Here is a 24938-nt window from a genome sequence, read left to right as displayed (position 1 = left end):
GTAAGCGTGGGACGGGGAAAGAGTGGCAGCCATGAGGGCGAGGGGCCCAAGGAGCAGCACCAGCACACCAACCAACGAACTCTACGGACCTCCTCCGAACGTACGAACTAGCAGCCCTAACTCAATGCTACCCGGGGCCTTCAATTATACCTTCGTCGAAAACCCTTATCTTCACGCCAAATCAGGTTAGTTCTTTGTCTTAAACTTGGTGGGCTAGTTTAAAATAATGGTAGCAATTCATACTAACGGTTTTTAGATGGCCGGTAATTGCATCTACTGGCCCGATAATTGACTTGTATTGTCCTGAAAGTTCCTTGATGGGCTTGCCCAACCTCGATGGCTGTGTTAATCTGTTTCCGATAATGTATGCAGACTGTTTGATGGCCTTAACTATAGGCCTAAACTGCAATTAGATCCGTCTCCAATTCAGTCTAATGCATAATTCAGAGTCCTGTCTCGTTCCAAAACACAAAGTTTCTCTTCACAGAAAACCTGCAGCCTTAGTTTCGATTTCTCCCAAGCTGTCTGCGCTGCAGAATCCATTTTGGAATTCCACAGGCTTTCTGCCACGAGGCACGGACGCCATCTTAGGTACCCTTTTATTAATAATAACCTTCGGGGAGATGCAGAAATTTTGCAAATCTTACAGTCCCCACTGTGATACTAAAACTTGCTTGAAGTATCATACTTTAAAGTAAGCAAAATTTTCTGACCCTCCATAGTCAACCTTCCCCTGTAATTATCTATCTAACATACCCACGACACATGCACTTCCCATTCCGCGAAAATGTAGTGTACATCAGCATACAGAGAGTAAAATTACAGACTTTACACACACATCCAAGCATGGAGGGGGTCTAACACCCCTGCACCACTTGGTACACATATCTTTATTAAACCACGTCGCAACACAGACAATAAAAGAAAACCTTTAATTAAAAAAACAAACACAAAGAAACAACAATTCTTTAATCGAAATACAGGGAAAAAGACTTAAACCGACGTATCTTCCTCCACCTTTACATAATGTTCTTTCCAAAAGCTCTGGTTTCCGAATTCTGACCACCGACCTTTTCCCTTACACTGAATGCAAACCAGCACTATTCCTAACTGGCAAACCACGAGAATGTGGGAAGCCAGTCTGATCCACGAAGGGACCTCTATATTATTGAAAAGGTTCCACCAGGGTGGAGTCACAATATCCAATATCTTAGTCCCTATCTCCACTGTTTTTTGCTTGAGAGTGTAAAAATGTTTCTGTGAAACTATAACGGCTTTTAGAATTTTGGCCAAATGTTCAGGGAGAGGGGGAATTTCGTAGTCAAAGTGCGCTACGTACTTCTGCAAGTTCGTAAAATTCTCCTTCACAGTGAGGTGAACAGTGGAGGGTTCAGGAATGGGGACAATTCGTTCCTGGGCCACTTGAACTTCTGCCTCGGGTTTAAAACAGAAACTGCTGTCACTGACCGGACACCAGCTATGCTGTCTGTGCTGGTAGTGGGACGTGCCGGTGGTGACACAATATGTCCCACCCCCTATATATGTTACCTGCGGGGGAACATGGCCTTGTGCCATTGCCTCCATGGTACAATTTATAGGCTTCGCATCAGCAGCTCTGAACCCACACTGTGGTCTTGAAAAGGCATTCAAGTGCTGGGGACGCAGGATTATGTGTGCTCCCCGGCTCCGGCACCCTAAGAGGTCAGTACCTGTCATAGCGTGCTCCCACTTAATGACGTAAGGCGGGACCGCTGTGAAACGAATGTGTGCACCCCCTTGAATGACTCCAATGTTCTCAACCCCGTATACCGGTGCGGGTTGGGCTGTCCTACCCATGGCCGGCATCCTAACTACTACTCCCATGATTGTGTGGTTGGACCACCCACAATCCACAGGGACTGGATAGGCTTCGGAGGCTAGCCGGAGTTGGCACGGGCTCAATGCGTTCTCAAAAGGGTGGAGGGCTGTGAGGTGCTTGTTGCTAATCCAGGGGGGGACTAAACCTTGTTTTAAATCCTCCAGGTTACTGCGGCCCTCGCCCAGTAACCACGCCCTGTATAACACGCACACCTCATTCTGTGCAACTTGGTCAGAAGCATTTCTGTCCTCCCTTATGAGAGCATTTACCGTCTTTGCGTGCTTTTCCAACTCGGCTATGATCTCCTTTAAATGGACCGTCATGGCCTGGTCCTCATGCAACTCCGAGCCCACTACTTTGTTCTCATCCAGTAATATCCTTTTTAACTGTGTTTTTAAACCATTTATCTGGGTCTGCAGCTCTATGTCATCCAAGCTGTTGATGACAGAGGACCCGTATTAAACGCAGTAAAAACATCATTCCATACACCCCTTCTTTGTCTCCCTGGGTTAACCAAAAATTCTCGGTGTGTGGTGTAGAGTTCGGTCTTGTCCACGTGGGCAAAATCGAACTCGTAAAATTTCTTGAACATGTCCTTTACTAGGGCCTCGTATAACTGCTCTGTTTCTTTGGGGCACCACTCCAGTAAATGTACCTCGGTGAGATTTATAATCACGGAGGCTACCGCGTAGTGTATCCCCGGTACAGCATCTGATCGGTGGGGACTAGTACCAACCCATTCCCTGGTCCCTTGGTGGCGGTGGGGCAATCTTCCCTGGATAACCTCGCTGCCTGCGCCGTGGGCGGGGGCTTACGGGGGCGGGTTACCATCTCAGTGGCATTGACTGGGATCTGGGAGTATGGGACCGCCCACACCTTCAGGCTGGTATTCCACCTTATCCCCTCCCCGGCGTCTTGCCACTGCCGGTGGAAAATAATGGATATGCCTGCGGGGCAGACTGTCTCTGACCCCCACATACAGATATAAATCCCTTGGTCCGGTTCCCACCATTTGTCCCAACACATGCTTAGTCCGCCATGAGTCCCGGTAATTGTCCGATGGGTGCTGTTTCCTAACCACTCCCACTCGACTTCGGGGTTCCTCATATCCTTGCTCAACTTCCTGAGCCACCACCATCTATCCAGTGGAATGTGTCCTTTACACGTCAAACATATTTGCTTTCCAACGGTGACGCTGACCCTCGTAGTAACGACTCGTACCCGGGGGCACAGGAGGGAGGCTTCCCCGTACGTGAATCCGGTTTGGCTGGAGTACTGAGACGAATTGGACCCCAACCATCCTGGCCACCTTCCCTCATGGAAGTAGACATCGGTCTCCTCCGCATCCCATTCGCCGCTCCCGTCGATCGCCAGGGGTGCCGTGTCTCCCGAACACCCATAGAGGTGGGAGTCCTGGACGTCGCCCCTCCTCTCCGCATTCATCCTGATCAGGGCGAATAGGATCACGATCCATTCCATCCCGAAAATCTTTCTGCAAAAAGATGTAAAACATGCAGCCAGGTCCCGAAGAGATTCTCCGGCTTGGTGAGGCATGGTCGGGTCCCGCGACCTCGACCCCAATATACACTCTTAACAGACTACTTACATAAACTACCCATCACCTTATTTAACCTAAGCTAAACACCTAGACTTAAGCTAACTAATTACACCTTACTCAAAACTTAAACTTAGACTAAACTATATACAACCGCCGCCTGTCTCCGGGTGGCCAGGCTAATCCCTGGTTGGACTGTGGCTCGCCGCTTAGCCCGGCATGACCGCACCGTCCTTCACTGTTGGTCCCTCGCAGCCCGTGGCTGCTGGCTGAGGACCTCTGTCCTTGGACCCTTCCCTGACTCGACGGGCGGCCCTTGGGAACTGGAGGGCTGGTGACCCCGGCTTTCTCGGCTGGGGAGTCCGCGGGGACCTTCTGGGGGATTTGGCGGGTGGGGCTGTCTTGGCCGCTGGGCCTTTTACCCGAACCGCTGCTCCCCCAGGCTTGACCCCTCCCGAACCTGGACTGGGGGCAGGTAACCTTTTGCAGCCTCCGAGTCTCCGCCCCCGGGTCCCATGGCTGGGTCCGGGGTGGGGTTTTCGACCTCAGGTCCCTCCCTCTCTACACCTGGATTAGGGGTGGGGTTTTTGCCCTCAAGTCCCTCCCCCTCATCTGGATCCCAGAAGAGTCATAGAGTTATACAGCACAGATAGAGGCCCTTCGGCCCATCGTGTCCGTGCCGGCCATCAAGCCCTGTCTAATCTAATCCCATATTCCAGCATTTGGTCCGTAGCCTTGTATGTTATGACATTTCAAGTGCTCATCCAAATGCTTCTTCAATGTTGTGAGGGTTCCTGCCTCCACAACCCTTTCAGGCAGTGAGTTCCAGACTCCAACCACCCTCTGGGTGAAAAAGTTCTTTCTCAAATCCCCTCTAAACCTCCCGCCCTTTACCTTGAATCTATGCCCCCTAGTTATTGACCCTTCTACTAAGGGAAAAAGCTCCTCAGTATCCATCCTATCTATGCCCCTCATAATTTTGTACACCTCAATCATGTCCCCCCTCAGCCTCCTCTGCTCCAAGGAAAACAAACCCAATCTGCCCAGTCTTTCTTCATAGCTGAAGCGCTCCAGCCCTGGTAACATCCTGGTGAATCTCCTCTGCACCCTCTCCAAAGCGATCACATCCTTCCTGTAGTGTGGCGACCAGAACTGCACACAGTATTCCAGCTGTGGCCTAAGCAGTGTTTTATACAGCTCCATCATAACCTCCTTGCTCTTATATTCTATGCCTCGGCTAATGAAGGCAAGTATCCCATATGCCTTTTTTACCACCTTATCCACCTGTTCCGCCGCCTTCAGGGATCTGTGTACTTGCACACCCAGATCCCTCTGCACCTCCGTCTTGCCTATGGTCTTACCATTCATTGTGTATTCCCTTGCCTTGTTAGTCCCCCCAAAGTGCATCACCTTGCACTTTTCCGGGTTAAATTCCATTTGCCACTGTTCCGCCCATCTGACCAACCCATCTATATCGTCCTGCAGACTGAGGCTACCCTCCTCGCTATTTACCACCCTACCAATTTTTGTATCATCCGCGAACTTACTGATCATACCTTTTACATTCATATCCAAGTCATTAATGTAGACCACAAACAGCAAGGGACCCAGCACCGATCCCTATGGTACCCCACTGGCCACAGGCTTCCAGTCACAAAAACAACCTTCGACCATCACCCTCTGCCTTCTGCCACTAAGCCAGTTTTGTATCCAATGTGCCAAGGCACCCTGGATTCCATGGGCTCTTACCTTCTTGACCAGTCTCCTGTGCGGGACTTTATCGAAGGCCTTACTGAAATCCATGTATACCACATCCACTGCGTTACCCTCATCCACACACCTAGTCACCCCCTCAAAAAATTCAATCAAATTAGTCAGACATGATCTTCCCTTGACAAAGCCATGTTGACTATCCCTGATTAATCCTTGTCTCTCCAAGTGGAGACTAATTTTGTCCCTCAGAATTTTTTCCAATAATTTTCCTACCACTGATGTTAGGCTCACTGGCCTGTAGTTCCCCGATTTTTCCCTACTTCCCTTCTTGAATAATGGTACTACATTAGCGGTTCTCCAGTCCTCTGGCACATCCCCTGTGGCCGGAGAGGTCCTGAATATATGTGTTAGAGCCCCCGCAATCTCTTCCTTTGCCTCACACAGCAGCCTGGGATACATTTCATCTGGGCCTGGGGATTTATCCATTTTTAGGCCTGCTAAAACCGCCAATACCTCCTCCCTCTCGATGTTAATATGTTCGAGCATATCACAGTCCCCCCGCCCTATTTCTATGTCTACATCGTCCTCCTCCATAGTGAAAACAGATGCAAAAAATTCATTTAGAACCCCTCCTACATCTTCCGGCTCCACACACAGATTGCCACTTTTGTCTCTAATGGGCCCTATTTTTTCCCTAGTTATCCTCTTACCCTTAATATACTTATAAAACATCTTAGGATTTTCCTTTATTTTGCTCGCCAGTGTTATTTCATGGCCCCTCCTTGATCTCCTAATTTCTTTTTTAAGTATCCCCCTGCACTTTTTGTACTCCTCTAGGGCTTCCTCCGTCTTTAGCCTTTTGTATCTGCCAAAAGCCCTCCTTTTTTTCCTAATCCATTCTCGTATGTCCCCTGACATCCAAGGTTCCCTGTGGTTTTTGGAACCACCCTTGACCTTTACGGGAACATGTTGCCATTGTATGATCTCAATCTCCCTTCTGAAAGCCTCCCATTGCTCCGATGCGGATTTTCCTACAAGTAGCTGATCCCAGTCCATTTTGGCCAGATCCTGCCTTATCCTATTAAAATCGGCCTTCCCCCAATTTAGAACCTTTATTTCCGGCCCATCCCTGTCCTTTTCCATGACCACCTTAAATCTCACCATATTATGGTCACTGTCACCAAAGTGCTCACCTACTAGCACTTTTTCCACTTGGCCGGCCCCATTCCCTAGAATTAGGTCCAGTACTGCCCCCTCTCTTGTAGGACTTTCTACATGCTGGCTCAAAAAGCTCTCCTGGATGCACTTTAAGAATTCTACACCCTCTGAGCCTTTCACACTTTGACTATCCCAGTTAATATTGGGGAAGTTGAAATCCCCCATTATTATTACCCTATTATTTGCACATTTCTCTGAGAATTGCCTACATATCTGTTCCTCTATCTCCCCCTGACTGTTTGGAGGCCGAAAGTACACTCCCAGCAAAGTGCTTGCCCCCTTTTTGTTTTTAAGCTCCACCCATATGGCCTCATTAGAGGAACCTGCTAATATATCATCCCTCCTTACTGCAGTAATTGACTCCTTAATTAATATTGCGACACCCCCTCCTCTTTTACCTCCCCCTCTGTCTCGCCTGAAGATTCTGTACCCTGGAATATTGAGCTGCCAGTCTTGCCCCTCCCTCAACCATGTCTCCGTGATAGCAACAATATCATACTCCCATGTGTTTATCAACACCTTCAGTTCATCCACCTTATTTGCAAGACACCTTGCATTAAAATAGAGTGGGGGCATGTCCCAATCGATGGGCTGGATGGCCCCTCCCTTCAAGCAAGCCGCAGCCCCTGCTTGTGCAGTCTGTGAACTCGCTCGTGCTGCAGGCTGAGGATCTTTATCCTCAGACCTTACCCCAACTGGCTGTTTTCCCCTTTCAGGCCGAAACAGCTTGCACTGGTTGATATAACCAGCGGCCTGTTTTAAAACCTGTGCTGAAGGCTCGCCCGCTGCCCTGGACGGACCTTCTAGGGGCTGTTTTTTCTCCTTTCTCACCGGGACGGTCTTACCTCTGGCCCTTTCTCCGGCGCGCACGGTCAGACCGAGGAATTTCACCTCCTGCTGGCCAATCTGCGCCTTCTTGGGATTCACTTTGAAACCCTTCTGTCCTAACAGCCCCAGTAGTTCAGCCAATAGTGGGCCATGCTCCTCTTTCAAATCAGTGAACAGGAGCAGGTCATCCACATATTGTAACAACTGTCCGGGCTGACTAAAGTCCTTTAAACTGTCTGCCATGCACTGATGGAAGATGCTGGGGCTATTATGGAAGCCCTGAGGCAAGCAGTTCCACGTGTACTGTTGCCCTTTAAACATAAAGGCAAACTTATACTGATCCTCCCTCCTTACAGGGATGGATCAAAACCCATTGGAAATATCCAGCACCGTGAAAGTGGTCGCGGATGCTGGAATACTCACTATCAGGTCGGCAACTGCTGCCACTGTGGGTGCACAGGCTGGAGTGTTACTATTGAGCACCCAATAGTCCACCGTGGCTCTCCAGGAATTGTCTGGTTTTCTAACCGGCCACAACGGAGAGTTTACATGGGTGGCTATCGGCCTCAGAACTCCCTGCTGTACTAACGAGGACATGGCTGCTTCCATGTCCGGCTCTGCTTCCCTGGGGAAGTTATACTGTTTCTGTGGTCGGGCCATGGGGTCCCCGTCTACTCTGACATCAAACCCTGTGACCCTCCCGCAGTTGTGTTTGTGCGTGGCAAATGTGGCCAGGTGGGCCTGCACAAATGCCTGGAACTCTGGTGGGGTGTTGCTGACCATGAGCCCGAGGTTATAATCCTCTTTGGGCTTCATGGTGCAGAGGGTCCCCTTCCCTTCCTTGCCCGGGATAACTACGATCTCACCGTTCTTTACTTTTCCTGCCCCCCAGAGGTAGTGATTCCTCAAATCAACCAGGATCCCGTGACCTACGATAAAGTCGGCCCCCAGGACCCCTCTTCCACCCTCCACTTCCCAATTCATCAGGACACACGTCCACTTGGAGCGGAGCGGTCCTATCTGAATGGCGAGCGGGATGGAGACCGAGCCAGCCTGTTCCTTACCCGTGAACCCCGATAGACTGTATGGGACCCCGCTGGAGAGAGGTGAGGTTGTGGGGTTAGCTGAGTTGATCACGGTGCGCGATGCCCCCGTGTCCAACAGATAGGTCCCGCTACCTTTTCCACCTCCATCTCCAACATGGGTCTCCTCCACTCATCATATCGGAGCGAACACAGATACACAGGCTGCGCCGGCTCTAGTCACTGTTATGGGTGGGATGGGGCTGACGGGGTGAGAGCACCGGTGGCGGCTGCTACTCTCCCCTGGCCAGTCAGTAAGGACCTCATGGCATCCAAAAGCGACTCGACCTCTGCGGAAGGGGTCCCTACCCCTGCCTTTTGGGCTGGGGCTGTGGGATGCTTTCCCTTGTTATCCTTCCAAGGGTTCTTACACTCCTTCCGCCAGTGGCCATCCTTCCCACACCCGTAACAATTGGTCTTTGTGCTGGGGGGTGGTTACTCCCTTCCTGGTGCCAATCTTTCCTACCCGGTCCGGGTTTTACCTCATGCAGCTTACCCTTGGGTGGGTGTGCATCGGCTCCCCTACCGTTTTTATAGGCCAGAGTGAGCTGCCAAATTACCGTGATCTCTGTGGTTTGGGGATCTTTGGGGTCGAACCAGGCTTCTGCCTTGGCCCGGATCTGTGGCAAGCTGTTCGCCACTAGACAATGGAGCCAATGCATCAGAGAATCCCCGTTGAGGAATCCCCGATCCCGCGTCCCCGGGCAGGCTTTCCGGTACACCGGCCACAGCCAGTCCGCAAAAGCCTGCGGGGTCTCCCCTGAGAGCTGTACCGTCTTCTCCATGCGGGAGAAAGGACTTCCCTCATCCATCCCCATGGCCTCCAGAACCGCGTCTCTAAGCTCCTCGTACCCGCTCTGTCCCCTCTTACACTCTTCAGAGAGGGATTGGAGGAGATTACTCTCCAGGGAGAATAGCAGCATCTTGGCCTTCTCAGCGTCATCGCAGTCGTTGATGTTGGCGGTCTGCTCTATTTCCCTGAAGTGGATCGAGGGGTCTCCCTTGGCGGAAAGCTTCGTGATATGGCTGACCATAACCCTAAGCTGTTGGGTGTTAAAGGGTAATACGAACTGGTTTTGGAGGGGTCCCTCATCTTCGCCATTGGCGGGTGGGCCGAACCTCCGATGCCGTGCTGGGCACATCGGTTCCGGTTCCAACTTTTCAGGCGGTGGTTGCTCTACCTCCGCCTCCACCTCTGGCTCTACTCTGGGTTCCACCCCCCCTTGCTGCCAAACCTCGCTGAAACTTGGCGCTATGGGTGGTGGTCGTGAGGTCTCCTCTCTCTCAACCGGGTCGTCCCTAGGCACTACCGGTGACATTGGAACTGTTCTCCCCTCGTTCCCCATAAAATCTGCCTGACCTGCCCTTGGGCTTATGAGGCATACCATGCCTTTTGCCTTCCGGAGGGCCCGACTCAGATTTTCTATCCTCTCTTTACAGGGGCCGTGGTCTGCCTCCTCAAACCCCTGTTCATTCGCTAGCTTGTAAGCGGCTTTTACCTCCTGCACTTTCTCTTCCTGTTCCCTAACCTGCCTTGCCATGCGGGCGTTTTTCTCCCGCAACCTTGACTCATTTCCCTTGGCCTCGGTGACTTGGCACCGTAGGTATTCCAACTGGGCCTTGTGTTCTCTCACTAGATGCACTCTTTCTTGGTTCAAAGCCTGCAAAGTACCAACAACTTTTCCCCTGCGAGAGCCTTATCCTGGATCTCCAGGGCTGACTCCCTTAACTTGATTGCCTGTGCAGCAACGAGCCCATCCAGAAGCTGGATCTGCCTTTTAAAGCACATCAGCCAAACTGCCTTCTCTAAGGACTTCTTGTGTTCCTTTCCCTCTATCCAATTGGCTGCTGCATCTACCGGACGCCCAGCCTTTAACAGATTGGTGATCCACTCCTTCGTGATATTCACCTTGCTAAACACATAATCAGAAATCCTTTCCTCCATAACGGTTCGCTCATCCTAACCATTGTCTACCATATCGCAACCCTGATGCCGGTGTCCTGCCGCGGTCGCCATTTCCATAAGGGGGTGGCGGGTGTGGTGCGTGCGCCCAGTCAGTTGTGCCCCTGACTGTTTGTGAGCGATTCAAATCGCTCCCACGCCCCTGGGTTCTAGACACCAGACTTAGGTACAGGCAGCGATACAGAAAACTCAAGTAGACAGGTGGTTTGGATGCAAGCAAAAACCAAGATTTTATTGAACAGGAAAAATTAATACAGTCTTAAAAGAAGTTACCACTATAACATTACAGGCAAATGCACTTATACAGGGAATGGGGAACACACGGCACATCGAGGGAAAACAGCTATCTTAACAATCCCTTATCCTTATCCCACCACTTATACCTAACTAGATTAAGCTATGAGGGGTCAGAATCTATGCTCACCAATCAAAAACGGGGTTTGCTCAATTCAAAACAGCGGTGGGGTTTGGGGATCACTCTTGGTGCTCTCTGGAGCCTGCCGTCGTCATGTGGTCTCCAGGTGCTGCAAGGGCGTTGTCCAGGTTCGAATACCCCAAAGTCAAAGTCTCTGTTTGGGTACTTTACCTTGCAGGGATGATTCTTCGTCGACAGCTGCCAGTTTGAGTTAGTGTGCAGATATTCGTAGGTCGGCCGAGGCTGAAGGCCTGATGATTCGAAGCCTCCCCTCGTTTGGTCTCCTCCAGCCGGTCTACCCCTCGGTGGTTTTCCCTTCTCCCCTCGTTGCGTCCCACCTCGCCTGGCCTGGATCTGTCCATGTCTGCCCGACCCGGTGCCGGGGTAGTTCCAGATGGAGTGGGAAAAGGCACGGGCAAAGGCCAGGAGGTAAGTGCGGGATGGGGAAAGAGCGGCAGCCATGAGGGCGAGGGGCCCAAGGAGCAGCACCAGCACACCAACCAACGAACTCTACGGACCTCCTCCAAATGAACGAACTAGCTGCCCTAACTCAATGCTACCCGAGGCCTTCAATTATACCTTCGTCGAAAACCCTTATCTTCGTGCCAAATCAGGTTAGTTCTTTGTCTTAAACTTGGCGGGCTTGTTTAAAATAATGTTAGCAATTCATACTAACGGTTTTTAGATGGCCGGTAATCGCAGCTACCGGCCCGATAATTGACTTGTATTGTCCTGAAAGTTCCTTGATGGGCTTGTCCAACCTCGATGGCTGTGTTAATCTATTTCCGATAATGTATGCAGACTGATGGCCTTTACTATAGGCCTAAACTGCAATTAGATCCATCTCCAATTCAGTCTAATGCATAATTCAGAGTCCTGTCTCGTTCCAAAACACAAAGTTCTCTTCACAGAAAACCTGCAGCCTTAGTTTCGATTTCTCCCAAGCTGTCTGCGCTGCAGAATCCATTTTGGAATCCCACAGGCTTTCTGCCATGAGGCACGGACGCCATCTTGGGTACCCTTTTATTAATAATAACCTTCGGGGAGATGCAGAAATTTTGCAAATCTTACACTCGGTAAAGTGAGTGATTTTAACTGCTCTCCTGATGGTTTCAGCCATATGGGCAGGGTTAACATCACCCTCACTGTGACCAACAGCACAGGAAATCTGCTGGTAATAAATGAAAGATAAATTCACCTCCATTCAATGGCTCGCTGAATAGAAATGAACGTTAGGTGAACTCCATGCAAAACTGTACTCGCAAATTTGCGAGTGAAGTTTCCATCATTACGAGCACTGAAATGTTGCACTTAAGTAATCAGGCCTGATTTCTCATTGTACTCTGCAAGATGCTCTTGCTGCTTCAAGCTAAATTTAAGAGTAAAATTGCAGATCTTAATCTTGGCACACAAAGCATTAAACCCAGTTGAGGGCATTGCCATGGTACACGAGTAGCAAGTTGCACTGGTCGGTGAAAATATATGCAATCTCCTGTTTCTTTTCAGTTTAACACTCTGCTGTACAGGTAATGGGTTTCGAAACACCTTCGAAAACAGCTTTTAATCTCCCCGCAGTTTGTGGGAGCTTGCTGCGTGTGAATTGACAGCCGCCCTTCGTTCCTCGTCTTGGGATGTCCGGGAAGGGCAGAATAAATACAGGTTCTTTGTGTTTCTTGCTGTCACTGCATATTCTCATGAATTCAGTAACAGCCTGTTCCTGTCATGACAAAGTCTGAAGATTAATGGCATTAAGCTTAGGTGGCTATAAAAGACCCCATGGCACTATTACAAAGAGAAGGGGCGTTTTCCCCCGCTGTCCTGGCCGCAATATTTATGCGTCAACCAACATTACTAAAACAGATTAATCTGGTCATTATCTCATTGCTGTTTGTGAAAGCTTGCTGTGTGAAAATTGGCTGCCGCGTTTCCCACATTACAACAGTGACCATGCTTCAAAAGTACTTTGTTGGCTGTAAAGCGTTTTGGGACGTCATGTGGTCGTGAAAGGTGCTTTAGAAAAACAAGTTCTTTTCTTTTTAAAGGCTTCTTTAAAGGCATTTTTACATTATTGCCAACTTCCCAGAGGAGCAACCATTGAGCATTTGCACTCGGCCGATGTATATTGCTTTTTTTACACGCCAGTACTTGGCCTATTTGAGGCCAATGAGTAAGATGGAGACTCGCAAGGATCAATGTGTCATTGTGGAGATACGTTTGTGAGTCTCTGTTTCATGAAACAGTTCCCAATAGGCTGACAGGAAGAGTGGTGGGAGGGGAGGGATCGAGGAGACCGGGACCTTGATGATCGGCCTGCACACTGTAATCTCACTTTTCTTCAGACTGGTCCTGGGAATTGAGGGAAATTGGGTCTGTGCACCTGCACGCTTGTTCCATGTTGCAGCGTGGAGCTGGGATGCAAATCCGCTGGCACACGGAACTGGCTCAGAGTATTTAATGGGCCAAAAAGGTTGGGGGGGAGCGGGGAGGTGGGGAGGAGGGCACCTTAAATATGTGTCTGGCCAAACCATTTAGCAGTTGGACCCTTTATCTGCCCGTTGGCGGTAGATTTTCACTTCGGGCCTGGGCACCATCTAGTAAAGGAAAAGAGCCCATAGTAACATCAGTGTAAATATCAATCTCCCTTTGATGGAATTGGGAATATGTGTGGCACTGTCTGTCTATGAACTTTGTCCAGGGTTAGATGAAGAGGGGTGGGAGGAGGCACGTGTGAAGCATAAACACCAACATGGACCAGTTAGGCCGAATGGCTTGTTTTTGTGCTGTACTTTCTATGTCTTCTTCTGTCGTATGGTCATAGCAAAGCAAATCAAATGTCACTATCTAAGTTGAATATCCAGGCCAAAGCTTCCGGTGTAACAGTGTGGTTATCTTATAGGCTGCCTGCGAATTTCCTCTGAGGGCAGTGCTCAATGATGTGCTCCAGGGTCTGATCAGGAGCTCCACAGTCGCACGATGGAAATGCTTTGATCTTCAATCTTTGGAGAAGGTGGCAACATCTACCATGACGGGTTCTGAGGCGGGTGATGGTTGTCCACTGTTTGCGAGGAAGGTTTAATCCTTCAGGTTGTACTGTGGGTCCTCTATAAGGAATCCATTCCGTATGTCGCAGTCCTTCCAAGCATTCCGCCATCGGTCATCAAGGCTGAGGGGAGATTGCTGAAGGGATTCGGCGACGGTCCAAAATGGCCTTCTAGATTTGAGACGGGTTGGTGGTAGGTTGTTCAAGTCGGGCTGGATCAGCGTGTCCTTGCTGGTGTAGTGGTTGTATTCTCTGGAGACTGTATATTCGCAGCGTAGGTGTGGTGGTGTGATGTTTGCAAGCACGGGCAGCCAAGGTGTTGGTGTCGATAAAAGCATACCGGTGATAATTCTCATGGTAGAATTCAGCGGGACATCAATGAATTTGACATGTGGACTTAATAGCCATGCTGGAGAGCAGTACTCCGCTGTAGAGTACACCAGGGTGAGTGCTGCCATATGGAAGGTTTGAGCTTCGGCTCTCCATGTGGATCCGGCCAGTTTCTGGATCAAGTTGACCTTACTCTTTAGTTTCTTCCCAAGGTTCTGGAGATGTTGTCTATATGACAGCGTGTGCTCAAGCGTGACTCCTAAACAGGAGGGTTTTTTGGCATGGTTTACCTCTGCACCGCAGAAGGGGACTTTCAAAGCTTGGTTTGCTTGATGGGTGTTGAGGTGGAATGTCGAGGTGACACTCTTTTGCGGGTTTGGCCGAAGTCGCTATTGGCGGAAGTAGGCCTCCATCCTCGGTAAATCACTGGTTAGGGCCTCTTCGGTGATGGACAGATTCATATTTTGCGTGGCCAAGGCAATGTCAGCAGCGTATACAAACTTGTGGGACTCTGTTTCGGGCAGGTCACCGGTGTAAACATAGAACATAGAAAAGTACGAGCAGGAGTAGGCCATTCGGCCCTTCAAGCCTGCTCCACCATTAAATATGATCATGGCTGATCCTCTGTCTCAATACCATATTCCCGCTCTCTCCCCATACCCCTTGATGCCTTGAATAACATGGATGCCAGGACAGACCCCTGTGGGAGTCCATTGTTCAATGTCCTATATCTGCCCCTCTGGTTGCCAGAGTACATACGGAAGCAGCGGTTGCTAAGCATGGAGTTGAGAAGATGGATCGTTGTTCTGCAGGGTAAAATGGCGGAGAGCTTGAAAAGCAGTCCATACTTCCATACTGTGTCATACGCCGCTGACAGGTCCACGAGTGCTCCGGCGGTCTTGAGCTGGCGCTGGAAGCCTGCTTCGATGTGCGTTGTTAAAGCTACCACTCGGTCGCCGCGGTTACGGCCGCTCTGGAAGCCCACTTGCTCCTTAGGAATGGTTGGCTCAATGATGGGAGCTAGTCTGTGGAGTAGTCGCCTCTCCAGCACTTTATAACAAATGCAAAGTAAGGAGATCGGGCGGTAGCTGGAGGCTTCCAAGCATTCTTCCCCTGCTTCAGGGGGGCAATTATATTAGTCTCCCTCCAAACAGGTGGAATTTTACCAGTTGCCAGTACCTCAGGGTAGAAGGTCAACCATCTCTTCACTTTGGATCCCAGTGCTTTTTGGAATTCTGGGCAAACTCCGTCTGGACCAGCAGCTTTTCCAGATGTGGTTGTTGACAGGGCTGCGTTTAGTTCGTCCAAGGTGAATGGATCAGACATAGTTGACGATCTTGGTGCCGCCATCAACTTTGTCGAAAGCTGTCGCTTCACCTGCCGTTGAAATTCTTTGTCCACTGGAGTTACTATCAAAGGAGGACGCAATGGCGTCCGAGCTGATGGTCGTCCTGTGTTTATAGGCGGGGCTTGCCCCGCCAAGTTGACGAAGCAGGGCCCCCGTGCTTTCCTGCTGGAGTGGGTGAAGTTAGTCTTCTCCACAAGGCTCCTCCACCTTTCACGTCTTGTCAAGTTCAAGGGCTCCAGCGTTGCTGGGTTCCTGATGGAGTGGATGATGACAGCCTTCTCGCGGCCCACCCTGTTACGTGATCTTGGATCACAACTAATGTCGTCTCACAGGACACCGAGCTTGTTGTTAAATCAACCTCCCGGTGACAGTAGCAAGCCAAGCAAATCAAATGGTCCTCTCCATGTACTTTCCACGTAATCTCACTGATGTAAAACTCTCCATTAGATTTTAACCAAACCTCATAATTAACTGGGTTGGTAGGAACCAATATGTAAATGCAAAGAGGCCTGAATTAGCCTATTGTAGGCCCAGTCATTCAGAACCAGTTCTGATTTACTTCACATGATTGAATGCTCTTAATGCGTATTAAAAATAAAATGTCCAACACAGTCACAGAAGGACACAATATTCTACCTGCTAAACACAATGCTAACTTTGCACATATCACTGGCAGTTACCAGTGACTGGACTGATTGATACGGGGTAACCAGGAGCAAGCTCGTCAAATTTGCAAAGGATCCTCAACTGGCTGGCCAACTAAATCCGAGGAGACAGGCTGAGAGCAACAAGACAAATAAGATAAAGGACGTACCTAGGTGAAATGATGGCAGATGGCGTTTAGTATGTAAACTAATTCAGGTCACAAGAAACATGGTATGGATAAATGTCAAGTACAGCACGTCACAAGAAACAATGGCTGGCATAACGCATGCTATAAAGCACAGCTAAGGGTGAAGCTAACCGAGATCTAAGGAGATTGGTCGATTTGGCGTTCAATGTGTATATCACACTGCAGCATTAATCGACGAAGCAATTGAATGCTAAATGAGCCAAAACAGTAGAGTAGAAGAGGTTATGCCTAAACTGTGCATTGCCCTGGCCAAGTCATATCCAGAGTACTTTCTCCAGTTCTGCTCACAGAGATGCAGGAGAGGCTTTGGAAGCAGTGCAAAGAAGAGCATGAATCTGATCAGAGGAGTGAGTTGTGATGAAGGACTGGGAAAACTTGGGCTTTGCAGCTTCGAGAGGCAATGACTGAGAAATGACCTGACAGAGGTGTATAAAATAGTAAATAGTATACAAACAGTAGGTGGTGGAACAAGAAGCCTCAATGTGTTTCAAGAAGGGACTCAGGCAGGTTCTTGCCAACAAATGGGATTCCGGATTGTTGGAAATGAAGGGAATACTGTGGGTAGGTGGAGGTACTGTGGATGGACTGAAGGTCTACTCCTGTCTGAAACTTATTAAAGAAGGAATTTTAACCGGGAGTGGGATATGGGCGGGCGGGTGGGTGGCATGTGCCAAACTTGCCCGACATTGGCAGCATGATGTTCAGGCAATTTTAACGTCTGGGCCTCATTTTGGATACTATTGGCGGGTAATGCCGGGAACGGCTAGCCTGCCGCTTTTCGCGTGGCGATTTTCAGCGGACTGCCCAAGGTTCTATTTAGAGCAAGAATGCACCTCTTAACGGGAGGCTACGTTCCCTGACGCCAGATATGCTTGTTGCACCGCTGGAAGAAGGATCATTAGCTGATTGACTTGCAGGCTGCTCCCCCAGATCCTAATGGAGGAGGCCATGGCAAAAAGGGAACGACTCTTTAGCAGCACTTGCAGGAAGAAACCGAGGACCAATATCCAATATCCCTGGAAAGAGGTGGCTGCGAGAGTCAGCGCCAGGACCAACAACTTCAGGATCTGGATTCAATGGAGGAAGAGGTTCTACAACCTCCCAACAAGGGTGAGTGCAGCACTTAATCTCTCCATTTCTCTCAATAACACCTGCCAACAGTCCTTTGACCCCCCCCCCCCCGGCACTCTGAACAATTCCCTCTACCTGTCCACCACTAATTGCAAGGGCACACTGTTATAAATCTCCATCATCAAGAAACTACTCATGAAATATCGCTGGACGGCCAGCTGGTGGCGCCGTCCAAGGAGTATAAAGACTCGGGCGTGGGCCCAGCTTGCCAGGGACATTTTCACAGAATCACAGAAACACCACAGTGCAGATAGAGACCATTTCGGCCCATCGAGCCTGCACCGACACATATCCCACCCGATCCCCATAACCCCTCATATATTTTAATCCCCCTAACACTAATGGTCAATTTATCATAGCCAATCAACCTAACCCGCACATCTTTGGACTGTGGGAGGAAACCGGAGCACCCGGAGGAAACCCACGCAAACATGGGGAGAATGTTCAAACTCCACACAGTCACCCGAGACCGGATTCGAACCCGGGTCCCCGGTGCTGTGAGGCAACAGTGCTAACCACTATGCCACCGTGCTGTAAGACAAGGAACTAGTGAAGTACAACTAGACCTCCATGTTCTGAAACAAGTTGATTAAAGCCTTGCTTTATGCTCCAACCAAGTGCATAGTGAGTTTTATTACGTCACACACTGAACCACCTCTCATTCTCTTTCCAAACACACTCACCTTTACCTTTAGGGTCAGCCGTGGCTCAGTGGGTAGCACTCTCGCCCCTGAGTCAGACGGTGGTGGGTTCAAGTTCAATGCAATGCTGAGGGAGTGCTGCACAGTCGGGGGTGCTGTCTTTCGAATGAGACGTTAAACCGAGGCCCCGTCTGCTCTCTCAGGTAAAAGATCCCATGGCACTATTTCCTTGGTATCCTGGCAAATATTTATCTCTCAGCTAACATCACTGAAACAGAAACATTGCTGTTTGTGGGAATGGGCTGTTGCGATTCCCATATTACAACAGTGACTACACTTCAAAAGTACTTCATTGGCTGTAAAGCGCTTTGGGACATTCTGAAGTTGTGAAAGACACTATAGAAATACAAGTCTTTCTTTCTTTCACACCAGCCACTAGCAGCTTTCTCCTCCGACATGGTAGCAACTGCAGAACCAGCAACTCCTCCCAGCACTCCTTCCTCCCTACACATTCCAGACACTTGGCTTTCCGTTCATCACCTCCCCATCCTCATTCCATCTTCCTTCGTCTCCAACTCTCAGCGGATGCATTCCATGCACACGCGCTGCACATCTCCACTTTCCTTTTCAATAGCCACTCACTGACTCTCGCCCTCTCTTTCTGCAGGACACAGTGACAGGGAGACGAGCAGGACCGAGGTAGGAACAGCCAGCATCAAGGTTCTCACCCACATGGAACAGCAAGCCCTAGAGAATAGTGACCCGGCAAGGGTGATGAGCACTGGGGGATGAGAGGTTAGTGGCTTATCTGAGTAGGATGTCTGCCTATTACTTGGGCCCATTCATTCACTCAACAGAATCACCAGGGCCCTGCTAGACCACCGGGGAGCGGGGTGCCATGAAAACAACCCGGCACTCAAGAGGAGTGCCAGACTGAGCGATCGCGGCTGGCACACCGAGGAAAAAAGGGGAAGGGGGCAGGGGCTGGCAGTCGGGCCAAAAAAAATGGCCACCCGACACCTGCCCCTTTTAATAGCACCGCCGCCGCTGCAAAAACGCCACCCTGACCCTGTTGGACATATTGTCCGGCAACAGGTCAGGCGGCGCTACCGAAGTTTGCGGGCGGGGCGCGGGCAGGGCGCGGCCAGGACGCTGCACATGGCGCTACTGGCTACCGCCGATGCTAACCTCCCATTGAATTTTGTGGAAGGCGCTCGTGGCGCCGTGCCCGGGCGCGAGGGGATTTGCACCCCGTTAGCGCCCCCTGGGGGCGCTAATGAGAGATGCAAATCAACCCTATTTTTCCCCCTATTTTCTTGTCAAGGCTCCTTTATTGCAATGGACTGGATAAGCATTGATAAGATTTGGTCTTATATCTAGACAAGTGTTAATATATACTATGCACACAAATCTTTGAAGGTGGCAGGACAAGTTGAGAAGGCTGTTTAAAAAAAACATATGGGACCATGGTTTTATTAATGGAGGAATAGAATACAAAAGGTGGTGGTGAGCCGCCTTCTTGAACCGCTGCAGTCCATGTGGTGAAGGTACTCCCACAGTGCTGTTAGAGAGGGAGTTCCCGGATTTTGACCCAGCGACGATGAAGGATCGGCGATATATTTCCAAGTCAGAATGGTGTGTGACTTGGAGGGGAACTTGGAGGTGGTGGTGTTCCCGTGCACCTGCTGCCCTTGTCTTTCTAGGTGGAAGAGGTCGCGGGTTTGGGAGGTGCTGCCGATGAATCCTTGGTGAGTTGCTGCAGTGCATCTTGTAGATGGTGCACACTGCAGCCACATTGTGCCAGTGGTGGGGTGAATTATTGTTTTAGGTGGTGGATAAGGTGCCAATCAAGCGGGCTGCTTTGTCCTGGATGGTGTCATGCTGCTTGAGTGTTGATGGAGCTGCACTCACCCAGGCAAGTCAAATCTTGTAAACCACAAATGAAAATTAACTCGTGTAAATTAAGGCTAGAGGGTTGATTAGAAACAACAGAATCTACTCTTATAGAAAGATGGAAAATGCTGTAAACACTCAGCATGTCAGGCAGATTCTGTGGAGAGAACAGAGGAGACAAGGTTTTGGGTGTGGACCCTTCATCAAAACTTCAGGATATTTTAGATGAACAGCATTTAAAAAGGAAGGGAAGAAGGAGAATTGAGAGAGTAAATCATAGAAATTTACAGCACAGAAGGAGGCCATTCGGCCCATCTGTTCCGTGCCGGCCGACAAAGAGCTATCCACCCTAATCCCGCTTTCCAGCACTTGGTCCATAGCCTTGTAGGTTACGGCACTTCAAGTGAATATCCAAGTACTTTTTAAATGCGTTGAGGGTTTCTGCCTCTACCACCCTTTCAGGTAGTGAGTTCCAGACCTCCACCACCCTCTGGGTGAAAACATTTCTCCTCAAATCCCCTCTAAACCTCCGACCAATTACTTTAAACCTATGGTCATTGGCCCTTCTGCTAAGGGAAATAGATCCTTCCTATCCACTCTATCGAGGCCCCTCAAAATTTTAAACACCTCAATTAGGTCTCCCCTCAGCCTCCTCTGTTCCAGAGAAAACAACCTCAGCCTATCCAATCTTTCCTCATTGCTAAAATTCCCCAGCCCAGGCAACATCCTCGTAAATCTCCTCTGCACCCTCTCTAGTGCAATCACATCTTTCCTGTAATGTGGTGACCAGAACTGCACGCAGTACTCTAGCTGCAGCCTAACTAGTGTTTTATACAGTTGAAGCATAACCTCCCTGCTCTTATATTCTATGCCTCAGCTAATATACCCACATAGACACACGTTAGCGAAGAAATAGAATGACCCGCAAAGTGGAAAAGAGGAGACGGCTAAATGGCGAAGTGATATTAGCATGAGATAATAGATGGTTATAAGGAGAGAAATCAAAGAAATTAAAGACAATTATGACACACAGAGAACATGTGAATAGCTGAAGGAGATGGGGTGAGGCATGTAGCAATGAAAGGCTGGCAAAGCGAAGAAGGCTCCACAGGCTCAAGTGACTAGTTTAACGTCAAGAGTGCAGACCACCCCCCCAGCGTGATGTTCCAATGGAAGGGCCCCACCCCAAGCAACAACACGTTGCCTCCCTCTCCCCTCTCCCCTAGAAACGCCAGCAAACCCATCCCACACTGCCAGCACTGCCAGCCAAAGAGAAAGATCTGAAGATGAATTCTGAAGTTATTAAGGCCAGAGGGCTGCAAAGTGCCTAATCTTATAACCTAACCTCACCTGCCTTTGAGGCCATTCTAAACTTAGTTAAATTAACTTTATGCAGGGATAATTTTCTGACTGCACGCTCCCACTGGGGAGTAGGGTTGCCAACTCTGGTTGGATGTATTCCTGGAGGGGTCATTGCATGACCTCCAACCAGCCCGCCCCCACAATCCTGCCATTGGTCGCCGAACACGTCCATATTTCCAGCGTACTGCCTTCCCAGCCAATTAGAAAGCGATTAAACTCTTCATTGCCGATTGGATGATTCTTGACTGTCAGTCAAACAACTTTTTTTCCCCATGCCCAATATTGATATTGACAAAGTGTTCAAATAAGATGTAAAAAACACACACACTACTTTTAATCCCCTTATAATTTTTCTCCCAGGCTTTGCTCAGGGACACCTGGAGACTCCAAGGCTATCCTAAAGTGTTGACTACTCTACTGGGGAGACTAGGCTGCCTACAACATATCACAGAAACCATGTGCTTTGAGGTGCCTGCTGTACATGATCCATGTCTCTGAAGCATACAGGAGGGCGGGTATCACTACTGCCCTGTAGACCATGAGCTTGGTGCCGGGTTTGAGGTCCTGGTCTTCAAACACTCTCTTCCTCAGACGACCAAAGGCTACACTGGCACACTGAAGGCGGAGTTGGACTTCGTCGTTGACGTCTGCCCTTGTTGACAGTAAGCTCCCGAGGAATGGAAAGTGGTCCACGTTGTCCAAGGCCTTGTCGTGGATTTTGATAATCGGGGGACAGTACTGTGTGGCGGGCGCAGGTTGGTAGAGGACCTTTGTCTTACAGATGCTTAGTGTAAGGCCCATGCTCTCGTGTGCTTTGGTGAAGGTGTTGACGATGGTTTGGAGCACCTCAAAGCACAGGAGAGGTATCACAAACGCTGCCTCTGCAAGATCCTGCAAATCCATTGGCAGGGTAGGGGCACCAACGTCAGTGCTCTTGCTCAGGCCAACATCCCCAGCATCGCAGCTTTGACCACGCTCGATCAGCTCCGATGGACGGGTCACATTGTCCGCATGCCCGATACGAGACTCCCAAAACAAGCGCTCTACTCGGAGCTCCGACATGGCAAAAGAGCCCCAGGTGGGCAGAGGAAATTCTTCAAGGACACCCTCAATGCCTCCTTGACACCTGGGAATCCCTGGCCCAAGACTGCACAAAGTGGAGGAGAAGCATCCGGGAAGGCGCTGAACACCTCAAGTCTCTTCGCCGGGAGCAAGCGGAAGCCAAGCGCAGGCAGCGCAAGGAGCGCACGTCAACCCAAGCACCCCACCCACCCGCCCCTTCAACCACCGTCTGCCCCACCTGTGACAGAGACTGTAGGTCCCGCATTGGACTCATCAGTCACCTGCAAACTCATTTTTAATGTGGAAGCAAGTCATCCTCGGTTCCGAGGGTCTGCCTAAGAAGAAGACTGAAACCATGTGGTGCGTGATTTTCCAACTATTTATATTAATGGTGGGACAATCAATGGTAGAGTGCGCCTGGATTACTGCTATCTATTTGAGGTGGGCGTGATTCCGCACTGGGAACACACACTGTCAGAACATTACTCTCATAAATGCAAAATTTGCTCTTAATCCCTTTTGACTGCTCGTAAATAAAGAGGCAAATTCTCATGGGGTGTTGTCTTATTGGCTCCAGTTCCTGGCAACCACAATTAACTCGTTATGCCCATTTTACCTGTGTATTCCAGGCTGAGATATCATCTTTCCTACGTACTGCAGAGTTGAGGGCTGAAGCTCAACTGAAAAACAGGTAAAAAGAAAAATCTTATTTTCAAAATTATTTTTTAAGCTCACCGCTCGAACTAACGCTAGCAATCACTTCTTGCGTCTTCATTTTATTAATGTAATATCATTGGATTATTGAAATAAAAAACATCTTTCTGAGGGCAAAACTGTTAAGTTTGTTGCACTAGGATGTTTTCCCCATTTATTATTAGTTTACCTTGGCCTAGAAATTGGGTTTTGGCTTAGCCAGGGCTTTAGCGCCGGAAGTTAGTGCCGGCGCTAAGTCCCCCTGCGCGCGCCAAAAATTCAGTAGCGCCGCGCCCAAAAGACTGCCGGCGCTACTGAAGGGTCTTAGCGCCTGGAAAAGGGCGCTAACTGCCGTTTAGCTCCGCAATTCCGGCGCTGCGGCACCCGATGCGGTGCGGCAGGCTGGGGAAGTGCAGGCCTCCTCCTTCCGTTAAGGAGGAGCTGCCTGCACCCGGCCGCGGCCCGCGCAAATCTGTTTAAAAATGAGCCCGGCACCTCGGACAAGTGCCGGGCTTGCATCTGTTCCGGGGGGGAGAAGTCCGGGGAGGGAGCTGCGGGCAGGCGGCCGGCGGGAAAGCGGCCGGCCGCCGCGGGGCCTTTAATGCGCCGGCGCAAACACATGTTGGACTCTGTTGCCAGAGTCTTAGTTGCGGCTGCCACGGGCGAGGCGGCCGCAACTGAATTTCGGCGCTGGGGCCCGTCGGCATGGCAGCCGGGACGCTGCGCACACCGATGACGTCATCAGTGCCGGCGCAGCGCTACCGGTGCAACGCCGCTTTAGGGCCCCAGGGAATTTTTCAACTGGCCATAACTCTGGCGCTAGTCCCTCTAGCGCCTCAAAAGCGGCGCTAAGGCTAGTGAATTTCTAGGCCCTTATGTTTACCTCCATCCACTTTGCTCTTTGTTTATTTTTAGGTTAACGTTACAACTCCCTACTTCACTATATGACTCCCTTCTTTTGCTGTCTCTTTTCCTGTGTTTCTTATCTGTCATTTTGTTCCCCCCCCCCTTTCTCCTCTGACCTGTTAATCTGCAGCCTAGGCACCACTGCACACCATCCATGTGGAAAATTAGGCACACCATGTCCACGGATGGATTCTGACAGATCCTAGTACTTTGCCTGGGCTACAGTCCAGGACGAGGTCCTGCTTAAAATCTGATGCTCCTTTATACGTGCTCTGGTCACCTTACCTGAGGAAGGATGTTCTTGCCATGGAGGGAGTGCAGCAAAGATTCACCAGACTGATACCTGGGATGGCAGGAATGACGTATGAGGAGAGATTGGGTTGATTGGGATTATATTCGCTGGAGTTTAGAAGAATGAGAGCAGATCTCATTGAAACTTATAAAATTCTAACAGGACTAGACAGACTAGATGCAGGAAGGATGTTCCCAATGGCGGGGGAGTCCAGAACCAGGGGTCACAGTCTAAGGATAAGGGGTAGGCCATTTAGGACAGAGATGAGGAGGAATTTCTTCACCCAGAGAGCGGTGAACCTGTGGAATTCTCTACCACAGAAGGCAGTTGAGGCCAATTCATTAAATATATTCAAGAAGGAGTTAGATATATTTCTTGAGGCTAAAGGGATCAAGGGATATGGGGAGAAAGCAGGGACAGGGTACTGAATTTGGATGATCAGCCATGATCTCATTAAATGGCAGAGCAGGCTCGAGGGGCCATATGGCCTACTCCTGCTCCTATCTTCCATGTTTCTGTATTTCTATTCCAGGGTGTCCTGAGCCTTTCCCCAGTAAAAATTCTTGCGCTAATACTTTACGAATCAACCGATGTCACCAACTCTGGCTTCACCAACAAATAAGGTGGCACAGTGAACACCATTTAAAGGGGGCAACAGGGCAGCTGCAGTAACATTAAACAGTTGGTGGGTGCGGCATAAGCACCTTCCCACTGGCATTTTCTGGCCACTGGCAGGCTTTGGATTACCAAGACAC

Source organism: Somniosus microcephalus, chromosome 6, assembly GCF_052327205.1.
Source record: "Somniosus microcephalus isolate GS21.2 chromosome 6, FLI_Smic_1.0, whole genome shotgun sequence".
NCBI lineage: Eukaryota > Metazoa > Chordata > Chondrichthyes > Squaliformes > Somniosidae > Somniosus > Somniosus microcephalus.
This window is presented reverse-complemented; position numbering follows the sequence as displayed.